At 41.5% G+C, this 15,617-nt stretch overlaps 1 protein-coding gene across 1 annotated transcript in view; it reads left to right on the top strand.

Moving 5' to 3' along the window:
* The first annotated feature begins 3,791 nt into the window (after nucleotides 1–3,791).
* Nucleotides 3,792–15,617, top strand: part of myo9ab (myosin IXAb) — a 128,031-nt gene continuing 116,205 nt past the window's right edge. Inside the window, exon 1 of the mRNA XM_030135647.1 lies at nucleotides 3,792–4,145. The gene's annotated coding sequence lies outside the window, so the exon portion shown is untranslated. The remainder of the gene's footprint in view (nucleotides 4,146–15,617) is intronic.

Below are 15,617 nucleotides of genomic sequence, written 5' to 3'. Positions count from 1 at the left end.
CAAGATGTTCTAAGCACTCCTGTGTCACTTTTTAGGAATTTTCATCCAAACCCCCCCTACCCTGAAAATTACTTTTGTAACTCTGAGAATCGCAGCTTCCCCAGCTTCTGCCCTCTTTTGTCCAGTTCAGTGCATAAACATGTTCAGGATGGGACAGTTCATGGTCCTGTCAGTGCCAGACTGGATGGTCAGAGTACGTTGTACTATGAACAGTCTGATGTCAAGGTCATGTTGGAGGTTAAAGGTCACCAAAATGACTAGTTTTTTCAAAAATTCATACATTCCCACATTTGATCAAATGTGTCCTCAGTTGTGTTCCTCTGGTTTCCTGGTGGGACCCCCCAGGCCTTTGGTCCTTTACAGACACAGTACAGACTACAGATTCAAACATGGACAGAACATCTGAATCTGCCGCCAGTAGTGTGGAGGAAACACCAGCACACATTTAGGAGGAAACACCAACACTTCATTCATTCATTCATTCATTCATTCATTCATTCATTTTCTGAACCTGCTTTATCCTCACTAGAGTCACGGGGGCGGAGCCTATCCCAGCTACTTATGGGTGAAGGCGGGGTTCACTCTGGACATGTGACCAGTTCATCCCAGACTGAACATACAGAGACAAACACACTGTCACATTCACACCTATGGGGGATTTAGATGAACCCATGAACCTATCAGAGCATGTGTTTGGATGGTGGGAGGAGCCAGAGGACCAGAGAGAACCCACACAGACACAGGAGAACATGGAAACTGTACACAGAAAGGCCCCACCCCCATGGACTACAGGTCCCACCCCCATGGACTACAGGCCCCACCCCCATGGACTACAGGCCCCACCCCCATGTCCTGGTGTTGAATTGAACCCAGGACCTTCTGTCTGAGGCTCCAGGTCTCTCCTCTGCACCACTGTGTCGTCCTCCCGTCTGTTCTGTGTTCATGTCTGTGCAGAACACATGAGGAAACAGCTGTGTTGAATGAGTCTGACTGAATGTCAGCTGTTTGTGGTCAGTAGATGTTCTGAGGACAGAACCTGAGCCCAACATGTGGAAGAACCCACATGAACAGCTTCATTCATCAAATATGCGTTTGGACCATTTGGGTGACCTTTGACCTAGAACTGGACCTTGACTCTACACCTATTGTAGTGCACAGCACTGAAGACATGACCTGTGTCACAAAAAACACTGAAGGGCCCAGCAGGAGCAGATGGTTCCACTGTTCTTTATCGAAAGTGAAGAAGGTTTGAAAGTTGACAAAAAACCCCACAATGTTTTCAGGGTTAAAAAGTAATTTTTGGGGTGGGGGGGGTGGGCTTGTTTTGAAATTTTTTCACATGTTTGTATTCCCAAGACATGGGAGCATTAGACAATCTGGGCTAAAGTTGAATCTGAAAATTTTCCTGAAATAAGCCCCCCCCCCCCCAGTGCAAATCTCTCCACCTTGTGGATTTCATCCACTATGTTCGTCCAGTCCTCCAACACCGGTGGTTCAGGCTGAAACCACCTCCAGGTGGTTGCTTTCTTTGCTGCAGCACCAAAAATCCTCAGGAGGTACCTGTCATTCACCGTCGAATCATCGGGAAAATGTCTCAGCAGAAGTGACAGAGTGGGTCACCGCGGTCCAAAACCCAAATTCTGCTCTGTTTTTGTACCAACGTCTTTCCAAAAACTTGTAATTTTTGTACAGGACCAAAAACTGTGGGTGTGGTTTGCCTGTGTGTCCCCCTGTGCAACCCCTCCAGCAAACAGAAGCATTCAGCTTTTTACTAAACTGTGGTTTTGGCGTTATAAAGAACCAGACTACATTTTCCCAACAAAATTCTCACCAGTAGCTGAAGAGGAGGCAGAAGGGTAGGGCGTCCCATTTTGGGGACTTCTTTTCAGATCAAGCTCTTAATTTGTCCAGTTAATCTCTTATAATCAGTAACTCCAAAAAAAAAAACAATTTCGGCCCAGTCCGTAAAGTTTTAGACCCCCCCCCCCCACCTCCATCTTTAGGGTGCCCGTCAGCTGAGTACAGAAAACCCATGTTTCATGGAAAATCCTGCATTTGTCGGTACGTGCTGAACTGAAGAAAAGGGAGGGTACCAGATGGGTAATCTAGGATCAGATGTTCTCCAGTCAAAGCCCTGAGTGCAGATCTGAAATAAGACTAGGCAAGAAAGAAATCAGCAAAAACCTGTGATTTTTACCCATTTTTCAGTGTTAAAATGACCTTGAGCTTATCTAAAATCATGTGACCTTTGACCTGGACATGATTTGAGACCTTCATAAACGACAGTAGCATCCCCCAAAACCTCTAATATGACATCTGCATGAGCAAATATGGCAGAACTAACCCACAAAACCGACAAAACTAACACATTTACAAACTCTCCTGTACCAATAAAATGTGAATAACCTGAACAAACATGACCAACCTGAAATGTCTGTATTAAATTCAGTCCAGTTTGAACTCTTTTCTTCCTGTTCCTCAGTGTTTAGTGTCTTTGTAGATCTGATCCAGAATGCACATGGACTAATGACAAGTTACTACTCAAAAATCACCCAAATTCACTAAAAAAAGCTTTGGGTGAATTTTTTATTTATTTATTTTTTTTAATATATACAATATCCTGCAATTTTAAGGTTTTAAGTTGAATAAATAAATTATTAGTTGCTTCAAAATATCTTTAATAATTTTTCTAATAGCTCTTATTGTTTCAGTCCACTGCAGATCAAATCAGGCTGAATGTGGAACCTGAAAGAACAGGAGTTTTTGACCCCTGCTCTACAATATGTACAGTTTGAATTTTCTGAAATGACACATGTTCATCATGTTCTCATTTCCACAGATGTCTGTTTAAGGACAGTTGAACCCAGTGTCCACTAGATGGCGCAGCGTCCACATCCTGAGTCCATGTCAGAGCCCATGGGGTTTATTTTATTTTATTCATGTTTCTGCGCAAAAACTGACCTTTGAAAAACACCTTTAATGTGATCAACTTTCACATTAGTGATCTATGAATATGCACCATTAGATCTGATGGGATAGGATTTTTACTTTAGATTTGGTCCAAACTTAACTGAAACGACCTTCATTGATCATAAATCCGTCAATTGGACAAAACTACGGTGGCCCAGAGGTGCAACAGCCCAAAAATGATCCACTGTAAGAAAAAAAGAGAACAGCCCAAAAATGATCCACTATAAGAAAAAAAGAGAACAGGCCAAAAAATGATCCACAATAAGAAAAAAAGAGAACAGCCCAAAAATGATCCACAATAAGAAAAAAAGAGAACAGCCCAAAAATGATCCACTATAAGAAAAAAAGAGAACAGGCCAAAAAATGATCCACTATAAGAAAAAAAGAGAACGGCCCAAAAAATTAGCATTAGCCACATTAGCTGAAGGTCTTAAAAAATTTCAGCCTGTCCTTTTTATTTTTTCTGGTGGCCTTAATTTTAAAGTAAGAGACCTTTTTAGGTAAACAGCAGCCCTTAATTGAAAAGATGGATGATGGGTTTTTTTTTCTTATAGTGGATCATTTTCGGGGCTGTTCTCTTTTTTTTTCTTTTTGTCTTCATTTCATTTGTGATTTTCTTTTTTTTTTCTTCTTCTTGTTTGTATTATTTTCTTCTTTTTCTTGTTTTTTTCCTCTCATCCAGGGTTCTCTCTCTCTCTCTCTCTCTCTCTCTCTCTCTCTCTCTCTCTCTCTCTCTCTCTAATCCGTCTCCTCCCAGGTCCGCTCCGTCACGCGCCACGCGCCCACCCCAAAACACGCTCCCAACCCTGACGGCACGGGGACGCGCACTGCTGGTGCACGAGCAGCCCTCCATCGATTGTACGCGGAGAAGAAAAAGGGCGAAGAAGAAGAGCCGGATCCAGACGAACCAGGACCAGGACCAGGACCCGGGCGCAGGAAACACGGACTGAACCGGATCTGCTTTGGGTTTTGTTCTGGGTTCGGAGGTCTGACACGGATCCGGATACGTGGGCCGGACTGATCCGGACTACAGCGGCTCCTCTGCGGTAAAACCAGACCAGGACCAGGACCAGGACCACACAGCACAACGGGGTTTAGAACGGACCGGGTCGGAGGGTGTGGGGGTTCTGGATCCGGAGCAAGACCAGCAGTGGACCGGTGCCACGGCGGACCAGGTAAGACCCGCTCCCCTGTCACCTAAACCGGATCCGGCACAGCAGGGTCAGAGCCGCTGTCAGTACAGTCCACCAGGGTCCAGGTCCAGTACAGTCCTCCAGGGTCCAGGTCCGGATCTCAGAGTCCCAGGTCCTGACAGACCTGCAGGACGAACCGGGGGAGGTTCTGGTTCTGGGTCCAGGATTCAGGTTTCATGTGTGAATGTGGCCTGTGTGATGGACCAGGTCTAAGGGGGATCAGATCTACAGGACTCTAATGGTCCAGGTCTAGAGGAGCTGATAGACCAGGTCTAAGGGGGATCAGGTCTACATGACTCTAATGGACCAGGTCTAATGGGCCACCTCTAAAGGGGATCAGGTCTAGAGGAGCCGATAGACCAGGTCTGTAGGGGATCAGGTCTGGAGGAGCCGATAGACCAGGTCTGTAGGGGATCAGGTCTGGAGGAGCCCAATTGACCAGGTCCAAAAGGGATTCTATAGGCCTCTGATGGATCAGGTCTACAGGACTCTGATGGGTCAGCTCTAGAGGACTCTAATGGACCATGTCTAATGGACTAGCTCTGAAGTGGGCTCAGGTCTAGAGAAACCTGATGGACCAGGTCTAAAGGGGATCAGGTCTAGAGGAGCCGTTAGACCAGGTTTAAAGGGGATCAAGTCTATAGGCCTCTGATGAATCAGGTCTATAAGAAAATGATGGAGCAGGTCTAGGGGACTCTGCTGGGCCAGGTCTAAAGGGTATTAGGTCTAGAGGAGCCAATAGACCAGGTCATGGGGGATCATGTCTAGAAGAGCCTGACTGACCAGGTCTAAAAGGGATTCGGTCTATAGGCCTCTGATGGATCAAGTCTATAAGAATATGATGGATCAGGTCTACAGGATTCTGATGGATCACGTGTAAAGGGAATCAGGTCTAGGGGACTTTGTTGGGCTAGGTCTAAAGGGGATTAGGTCTAGATGAGGTCTAATGGATGTGATCTAGAAGAGACTGACAGATCAGCTCTATAGGCCTCTGATGGGTCTGGTCTGTAGAAATATGATGGATCAGGTCTAGAGGAGTCTGATGGATCAGGTCTACAGGAGTCTGATGGATCAGGTCTACAGGAGTCTGATGGATCAAGTCTAGAGGAGTCTGATGGATCAGGTCTAGAGCTGATGGATCAGGTCTAGAGGAGTCTGATGGGTCAGGTCTAGAGGAGTCTGATGGATCAGGTCTACAGGAGTCTGATGGATCAGGTCTAGAGGAGTCTGATGGATTAGGTCTACAGGAGTCTGATGGATCAGGTCTAGAGGAGTCTGATGGATCAGGTCTACAGGAGTCTGATGGATCAGGTCTAGAGGAGTCTGATGGATCAGGTCTAGAGCTGATGGATCAGGTCTAGAGGAGTCTGATGGATCAGGTCTAGAGCTGATGGATCAGGTCTAGAGGAGTCTGATGGGTCAGGTCTAGAGGAGTCTGATGGATCAGGTCTAGAGGAGTCTGATGGGTCAGGTCAAAAGGGTACAGGTCTAAGAGCCTCTCTTGGACCAGGTCTGATGAAGTCTGAAGGACCAGCTCTGATGGGGATCAGACCTAGAGGAGCCTGATGCACCAGGTCTAGAAGGGATCAGGTCTGTAGGCCTCTGATGGATCAGGTCTGTAGGACTCTGATGGATCAGGTCTAGAAAAGACTGACAGATTAGGTCTAGAGGAGTCTGATGGATAAGGTCTAGAGGAGCCTGATGGACCAGGTGTAAAGGGGATCAGGTCAGTAGGCCTCTAATGGATCAGGTCCATAAGAATATGACGGATCAGGTCTATAGGAGTCTAATGGATCAGGTCTGTAGGAGTCAAATGGATCAGGTCTATTGGTGTCTAATGGATCAGGTCTCTTGGGGTCTGGTGGATCAGGTCTATAGGAGTCTAATAGATCAGGTCTATAGAGGTCTGATGGATCCAGTCTGTTGGAGTCTGATGGATCAGGTCTAGCGGAGTCTAATGGATCCGGTCTGTAGGAGTCTGGTGGATCAGGTCTGTAGGAGTCTGATGGATCAGGTCTAGAGGAGTCTGATGGATCAGGTCTATTGGAGTCTAATGGATCAGGTCTATAGGAGTCTGATGGATCAGGTCTAGAGGAGTCTAATGGATCAGGTTTATAGGAGTCTGATGGATCAGGTCTATAGGAGTCTAATGGATCAGGTCCATGGCAGTGTAGTGGATCAGGTCCATAGGGGTCTGATTGATCAGGTCTATAGAGGTCTGATGGATCAGGTCTATAGAGGTCTGGTGGATCAGGTCAATTGGAGTCTAATGGATCAGGTCTATTGGAGTCTGATGGATCAGGTCTATAGAGGTCTGATGGATCAGGTCTGTTGGAGTCTGGTGGATCAGGTCTATAGAGGTCTGGTGGATCAGGTCTAGAAGAGTCTGATGGATCAGGTCTAGAGGAGTCTGATGGATCAGGTCTATAGAGGTCTGATGGATCAGGTCTATTGAAGTCTGGTACTGGGTCAGGGCAAGGGGTCTGGTGGATCAGGTGTACAGGGGTCTGGTGGATCAGGTCTATAGGAGTCCGGTACTGGGTCAGGGCAGGGGATCTGATGGATCAGGTCTAGAGGAGTCTGATGGATCAGGTCTATAGGAGTCAGGTACTGGGTCAGGACAGGGGGCCTGGTGGATCAGGTCTATAGGGGTCTGTGGATCAGGTCTATAGGGGTCTGGTGGATCAGGTCTACAGGGGTCTGGTGGATCAGGTCTATAGGGGTCTGTGGATCAGGTCTATAGGGGTCTGGTGGATCAGGTCTACAGGGGTCTGGTGTATCAGGTCTATAGGGGTCTGTGGATTAGGTCTATAGGGGTCTGTGGATCAGGTCTATAGGGGTCTGTGGATCAGGTCTATAGGGGTCTGGTGGATCAGGTCTACAGGGGTCTGGATGGATCAGGTCTGTAGGGGTCTGTGGATCAGGTCTGTAGGGGTCTGTGGATCAGGTCTACAGGGGTCTGTGGATCAGGTCTACAGGGGTCTGGTGCAGAACTCAGCTGTTCTTACAGCCCTCTCACATAATCAGGGGTTGTGGTCCATACTTTTGTGGGGGGTCTGGACTAGAACCAGTCTTTGGTCCCATCTGAACTCAGTGTTTGTTCACCTCCTCCAGCTGCGGCCCACTAGTCCGTCAGGTGTTTGAAGTGAATGCAGAAGTTCAGGATTCCATTAATCGACTGGAGTTGATTGAAGGGAAATATTCTACTGCAGTTTTCCTGAACTGAAGCTTCTGTGTGCGTCACAATAAGCGTCCGTGTGAAACACAACAGTGGAACCAATGTTTAACAGCAGAGAAATGAAGGAAACAAAGCTGTGATTCAGGAGAACTGTGGTTGAAGGATTTTTTTTGGATCACTGTGAGTCGATTCATCGTTTCTGCTGGATTGTGCACAGTGTTGGTGTTAGTGTTGGTGTTAGTGTTGGTGTTAGTGTTGGTGTTAGTGTTTGTGTTAGTGTTGGTGTTAGTGTTGGTGTTAGTGTTTGTGTTGGTGTTTGTGTCTGTGTTTGTGTCTGTGTTTGTGTCTGTGTCTGTGTTTGTGTCGGTGTTTGTGTCTGTGTCTGTGTTTGTGTTTGTGTTGGTGTTAGTGTTTGTGTTGGTGTTTGTGTTGGTGTTTGTGTCTGTGTTTGTGTCTGTGTTTGTGTCTGTGTTTGTGTTTGTGTTGGTGTTAGTGTTTGTGTTGGTGTTTGTGTCGGTGTTTGTGTCGGTGTTTGTGTCTGTGTCTGTGTTTGTGTTGGTGTTAGTGTCGGTGTTTGTGTCTGTGTCTGTGTTTGTGTTTGTGTTTGTGTTGGTGTTTGTGTTTGTGTCTGTGTTTGTGTCTGTGTTTGTGTCTGTGTTTGTGTCGGTGTTTGTGTCTGTGTTTGTGTCGGTGTTTGTGTCTGTGTCTGTGTTAGTGTTTGTGTTAGTGTTTGTGTTGGTGTTTGTGTCTGTGTTTGTGTCTGTGTTTGTGTCTGTGTTTGTGTTTGTGTTTGTGTCTGTGTTTGTGTCGGTGTTTGTGTCTGTGTTTGTGTTTGTGTCTGTGTTGGTGTTTGTGTCTGTGTTTGTGTTTGTGTTGGTGTTTGTGTTGGTGTTTGTGTTTGTGTTTGTGTTTGTGTTTGTGTTTGTGTTTGTGTTGGTGTTTATGTTTGTGTTGGTGTTGGTGTTTGTGTTGGTGTTGGTGTTTGTGTTTGTGTTGGTGTTCGTGTTGGTGTTTGTGTTGGTGTTGGTGTTGGTGTTGGTGTTTGTGTTTGTGTTGGTGTTGGTGTTGGTGTTTGTGTTTGTGTTGGTGTTGGTGTTGGTGTTTGTGTTTGTGTTTGTGTTGGTGTTGGTGTTGGTGTTTGTGTTGGTGTTTGTGTTTGTGTTTGTGTTGGTGTTGGTGTTGGTGTTGTTGTTTGTGTTTGTGTTTGTGTTGGTGTTGGTGTTTGTGTTTGTGTTTGTGTTGGTGTTGGTGTTGGTGTTGTTGTTTGTGTTGGTGTTGGTGTTGGTGTTTGTGTTGGTGTTTGTGTTGGTGTTGGTGTTGGTGTTGGTGTTGTTGTTTGTGTTTGTGTTTGTGTTGGTGTTGGTGTTGGTGTTGTGTTTGTGTTTGTGTTTGTGTTGGTGTTGGTGTTGTTGTTTGTGTTTGTGTTGGTGTTGGTGTTGGTGTTGGTGTTTGTGTTTGTGTTGGTGTTGGTGTTGTTGTTTGTGTTTGTGTTGGTGTTGGTGTTGGTGTTTGTGTTTGTGTTGGTGTTCGTGTTGGTGTTCGTGTTGGTGTTGGTGTTTGTGTTGGTGTTGGTGTTGGTGTTTGTGTTTGTGTTGGTGTTGGTGTTTGTGTTTGTGTTTGTGTTTGTGTTGGTGTTGGTGTTGGTGTTTGTGTTTGTGTTTGTGTTGGTGTTGGTGTTGGTGTTGGTGTTGGTGTTGGTGTTGGTGTTTGTGTTTGTGTTGGTGTTGGTGTTGGTGTTTGTGTTTGTGTTGGTGTTGGTGTTGGTGTTGGTGTTTGTGTTGGTGTTGTGCTGTAAATCCACTCGTTCTGCTTTAATCTACTCTTCCCTCTCTGTTTGAGTCTGCTGTTACAGCCCAGTCATTCTCTGAAGGTTTTCTCAAAGTTGTCCTGTCCTACTTTAAACTGGGACAAACTCAACACCAATATAGCAGGTAGGGGGCGGAGCCTGTCCCACCTGATGCAGATGATGTCAGACTTGTTGTCTTTTGTCCTTGTGCGTCTGTTTGTCCTGAACAGAGGACGGTGCGCCGTCATCCGTCCTGTGTCCTCCCGTCCAAACCAGCCTGTGTTCATGAGCAGGTTTAATCCTGGTTTCATGTGTGGACCTTCTGCTGGATGTGTCAGAACTGGGGCTGTGATTCAGCAAGAACCTGCTGATACCACACAGATCCCAACACTAGGATCACGATACGATATGTCATGGTACTGTTAAAAAGGCAGTTTTTGTTTCTTTTTTATAAAAGGATTATTTCCTGTAAGAACTGAATTCCAGCAGAAATCTACACAAATACTAAACACATTTGTGTTTGATCAGAACAGGATGTAATGTTCTATCAGCAAATGTTCCTGTGGTCAGACTGAAACTCTGACAGACATTCCAGTTTAACCCTTTCATGCACAGGGGTCACTACAGTGGACAGTTACTGCACAGCTGTTCTCTTGTTACCTCCGCCAGGAGGTATTCTGATCGCTTTGCTTTGTTTGTTTGTTTGTTTGTTTGTTTGTTTGTTTGTTTGTTAGCAACATAACTCAACAAGTTCTGGATGGATTTTCAGGAAATTTTCAGGAAATGTTGATACTGGCACAAGGAAGAAATTATTAAATTTTGGTGGTGATTGGGGGGGTGGGGTGGTAGTGGTGGGGGGGCAGATCTGTCTTGGCAGAGGTCTGCACCCTCCACGTGCTTTTCTTGTGTATTCATGGGTTTTGTTGTTTTATTTGCATATCAGCCAAAACAGTGGACGCTTAAATGCACCATCTCATACACTGACATTCAGACCATGACTGTAACTTTACTGTTCTGGATAAACTTAACCTGCACTAACATGTTTGAGTCTACATCATGTGCTAGTTGTTATTAGACTTTAATTCACAGTTTTCTTAAACAGAAAGTTTTTTTTGGCATATTATGTCCATGAAGTGAGTAAGAACTGAGAAAACATCAGATTAGCTGCATTAAAAATGTTATTTCATAGTTTTCACACAGTAGATCACTTTCTGTTATTGCATTTTAAAGACGTGTTTCTTTGCTTCAAAAACAAGAAAAGCACTCAGAGAGCGCAGACCTCCGCCAAGACAGATCTGCCCCCCCCCCACACACACACACACACAGTCACCACCAAAATTTAGTCATTTCTTCCTTATGCCAGTATCAACATTTCCTGATAATTTGATGAAAATCTGTCAATAACTTTTTGAGTTATCTTGCTAACAAACAAACAGGCAAACACACAAAGCAGAGTGATGACAATAGCTCCAGGTGGAGGTAATTAAACATTAAACACATGGTGTCCAGCTGAGTGGACAGTTTTGTAACTCCATAAAAAATAGGTTCATTAAAAAAAAATTCTATTACATAGTTTTTTTCATGTCTAAAGAGGAATAAAAACACTCAGGAAAAAAAAAAACCTTGACTAAGGTTCTCATAGTTCATGCATCAGAGGGTTAAGGTCCTGTTCAAGTGTTCACATTCTGTTAGTTCAGAACTAACATCAGAACAGTGTTTTAATTCAGTCCCAACAAAGGAACCAACATCTGCCTCTCAGACAGTAAAACGTGCTTTTAGGAGGATTCAAATAAACATCATTTAATAAAACACTGTAAAATAATAATAAACGAGAAGCACTCGGAGAGCGCAGACCTCCACCAAGGCTGATCAGTGCCCCCCCCCCGTGGGCCCCCCCACCCCCGATCACCACCAAAATATAATCATTTCTTCCTTATCCCATTTCCAACAAACTCTGAAAATTTCATCCAAATCTGTCCATAACTTTTTGAGTTATGTTGCACACTAACGGACAGACAAACAAACAAACAAACAAACAAACAAACAAACAAACAAACAAACCCTGGCAAAAACATAACCTCCTTGGCGGAGGTAATAAGATATAAACAATAAAGAAAAACAAAAATGAAGCTCAGCCATATCTGCATTGGAATAAATACCTAAAAATATCAATACATTACTTTTTAATATCGATACAGTATTGTGAAATGAAATATTGTGATATATTGCAGAGCCATACGTTCTAACAGCCCTGGTCATATGTGTGTTCAGTTGAAAACAGACAGAAGATATAAGAACACAACAACAACAGGACAGAACTGTGAACACACACCACACAGTGACACAAACACGACTAAGTGTGTTTTGAGCGGAGTGGAGAATTCATCCTTTCATCCACTCGTTCATGCATCCTGTTGTCATGGTAACGGACTCAGTGTAGGTCCGAGCTGATGTAGACCTGTCCCTGTGTTTGTGTGCACTGGCTGTGTTAGACCTTGTGTTTCTTCTGTTCTTTATTGTGGTGTCAGTTGTTGTCTCGTGTTCTTTTTTTCTCTGATAAACACATGTTTGATCCATGTTAATGAGCTCCTGTTCCTTTGTTCATGTCGTCATGTGACATTGACACAAACACACAAACACACAAACACACATGGGTTTTTTGTGTGTTTGTGTGAGCGTACCGCAGGGTTACATCCTCATGCAACAGAACATGAGGTTTGTGTGTTTTTTTTTTTTTCCTCACTTCATGTTGTGTCTGAGTCTGAACAATGAGGAGTGCAACTAGCTCTGTGATTGGCTGCTGGTGAACGAAGGGAGGCTCAGGATTGGCTCGAGTTTTACGAGTAGCTGCGGTTTGATTGGCTGTTGTCACGGCGATGGAAAGACTCACCAGAGGAAGAGAGTGTGTTGATTTCAGCTGTGAACGTGGACTTATCACATTAATTCAGTAAAACCACACCTAATGAGTGAATGAATGTCTTATTTTGGTTTATACATTCATCATTGCACCTAGTCCAATAATGTTAACCCTTTCCTGCATGAATTATGAGAACAATAATCAAGATTTTTTTCCTGAGTGTTTTTATTCCTCTTTAGGCATGAAAAAAAAAAATGTGATTGAAATTTTTTATTAACTTATTTTTCATGGGGTTACAAAAATGTCCACTCAGCTGGACATCATGCATTTAATTTTAGAAGCAAAGAAACATGAATTTATTGATCTACTGTGTGAAAACTATGAAATAAAAATGTTTTTAATGCTGCTAATATGATGTTTTCTCACATTTTAACATATTCTAATACTGGATATTACTCACTTCATGGAGATGATATGCAAAAAAAAAACCAAAACTAAAAAAAAACAAAACAACCTGTTAATTACAGTCTGATATTAATTAGCAGTTTTTTTACACTCAGACCTGTTAGTGCAGATCAGGTTTATCTACAACAGCACAGTTACAGTAACAGTCTGAATGTCAGTGTATGGGATGATGCACAAGTGTCCACTGTCAGCTGATGTGGAACTGAAACAACAGAACCCATGAACATACAAGAGAACAGCTGGAGAAGAACTGGCCACTGGAGTGACCACTGGAGTGACCACTGGAGTGACCACTGTGCATGAAAGGGTTAAAAAGCGTAAAAACCAAACAAGGAACAGCCTAAGGTTATTTAGTGCCTCTCCTTTTCCTCTGATCCACCGCTTCCATTAAATTAAATGTGTTCAGCAGCGAACATTCTCATTAGGACAAAAGAAAATCAACAACAAAAACGTAAAACTTAAAATTCCTGAATGATTTTATACTGAAGGCATTTTTTAAACCAGGGCTGTCAAACATGTGTCCCGGGGGCCAAGTGCGTCCCCCCCAAAGGTTCCAATCCGACCCCTGGGATGAATTTACAAAGTGCAAAAATTCCACAGTTAAGGCTGCACTGTAGAAAAAAAATCTTTAATTTAACAGAATTTTTACTGTTTATTTTACAGATTTTTTCTGTATTTTTAAGATACAGGAAAATATCAATGAAACAACAAAAACAGACTGTGATTTTACATGTCAAATGTAAAATAACATGAAAAACTGTAACTGTGAATAACCAAAAGATTTAAATTTTTTAAAAGAAATTTTTTCTTTTTTCACAGAAAAATACAGTTAAAATACATTTGCAAATGTATTGTAATTTCACAAATATTTCTTTTCTATTTATGAGATTAAACTGTTAATTTAAAGTTTAATACTGTAAAAAAAATATTAAAACAAGATTAAATTACTGACAATTAACTGTAAAAATAGTATTTGTTCTGTCAGTTGAACCAGACTTGTTTGTTAATTGACAAATATCTTGTGTAATTACAGGAGGTTTCACAACAAAACTGTTGAATAAATGTATTTTTGTGAATGTATAACATGTATAAGCACTGATAAACTGTCCAAATACAGTTTTTATCAGTGGATTGGACAACTGAGTCTGACTGAAAATTATTTATATATATATTTATAGGGAATTGGATTGCTTTAATACATGTAAATATTCTTTATTAAACATTAAAAAGTCAAAAAAATATGCAAAATCTCATGTAAAGTTAGGGCAAAAAACTGTATTTTAATTATGGAAAATTACCGTATTTTTATGAGATGGTTATTTTCCGTTATTTAACAGATTTTTTTGGTGCCCCTGCTGCCGGATTAATACTGTTTTTTTATGTTTTTTTTTTTTTGTTTTTTTTTTTTACAGTGTGTGGAACTCATTTTAGTTGCGTTTCCACATACAGAACAATCTGATCTACAGTCAAATAATAACAGTAGAAGAACCCACAAAAAAGAATGAGTGCAGATTTTCTTCTCGGTTTAATGTTAAAAAAAAAAAAACCCTCCAAAAAATTACATTATATCTGTAAATAATGACAACTTCAAATCGTTGTCTTTGTTTTTGTGCAAAAAATCACATTAAATTATGAAAATATATCCATTTCCAAACTATCCTGTAACAATAAAACGTAAATAACCTGAACAAATGTGTCCAACCTGAAATGTCTGTATTAAATTCAGTCCAGTTTGAACTCTTTTCTTCCTGTTCCTCAGTGTTTAGTGTCTTTGGAGATCTGATCCAGAATGCACATGGACTAATGAGAAGTGGAGGAAGAAGACTGAGAAAATTACACTGATTTTTCTGAAGAAATGTCAGTTTTTTTCAGGTTATTCACATCTTTTTGGTTTGGATAGTTTATAAAAGTAAGTATTTTCAGAATTTAATGTTATGTTGGTTTTTTTTTGCACTAAAACAAAGACAAAAATGTGCAGTTGTCTTATTTCTAGGTTGTTCTGTTCTTATTTTCCTGGTTGGGTCCACTGCAGATCAGATCAGGCTGAATGTGGAACCTGAAAGTTTGAGAACCCTGCTTTAAACTTTGTCAAAGAAGTGAACGACTTCAATTCATCATCAAGTCCATCCCATAATTTTACACCCACAACCCAAATCCATCTAGACTTCACATTTGTCCTTTAGTCCATTCAAAAACATAAAGACCTCTGAAATGATAATTATTCTCTTTTAATTTAAAGCAATCTTCAATGCTATTGGAACAATATTATTTTTTACTTAATAAATCATCTCTAATATTTTAATATTTACAATATCAAATTACAATTTTTTACAAACATTATTGATGGTGAAATAACGAGTGGTCTATTTCTGACTGACATAAGTGATCATTTGCCAGTTTTTATAGAACTGGAAATGAACAACAAATTATCTTTAACCAACTATAAGCAAAAACCTTGTTTGGTAAGAACAAAGTCACCAGAAGCAATTATGGCCTTAAAGGAGGAATTAATAAATTATGACTGGCATGAAGTTTATGTAGATGATGTTAATGAATCATATAATGCTTTCCTAGACATATTTCTGACATTGTACAATAGACATTGTCCTGTGAAAGAATATAGACAAGATCTTAAAAAGAATAAGAAACCATGGTTAACTAAGGGATTGGAAAGGGCTTGTAAGAAGAAAAACAGGCTCTATAGGGAATTTCTGAAGCACAGAACGAAAGAAAAAGAGAATAAATATAAAAGATACAAAAATAGATTGACAGCAATTATAAGAACACATAAAAAAGCCTATTATGATAAGTTGTTAGAAATACACAAAAATGATATTAAAGGTACTTGGAAAGTGTTAAATGATATGATTAAAAAAAGTAATAAAAAGAATTTTGCTACATATGTTGTTAAAACTGGTGACACTGTGGTGGAAAATACAGAGGACATCGTGAATATATTTAATGATTTTTTTGTTAATGTCGGTCCTAATTTGGCAAAAGATATTACCAAGTGGGAAAAGGATGATAAAACCTTTGATTTTGCTATTGAAAACAATAATTCAATGTTTCTTGGTGGAGTTTGTGAAAGTGAAGTGTTGGAAGTGGTCAGGAAATCTAAAAATAAAAAATCTACTGATAGAAATTCCATTGATATGTCACTCATAAAAC

The sequence above is a fragment of the Sphaeramia orbicularis genome, chromosome 6 (assembly GCF_902148855.1).
Source record: "Sphaeramia orbicularis chromosome 6, fSphaOr1.1, whole genome shotgun sequence".
In the NCBI taxonomy this organism is placed as follows: Eukaryota; Metazoa; Chordata; class Actinopteri; order Kurtiformes; family Apogonidae; genus Sphaeramia; species Sphaeramia orbicularis.
The sequence above is the reverse complement of the archived record's forward strand: the minus strand, read 5'-3'. Positions and strand labels throughout refer to the sequence as shown.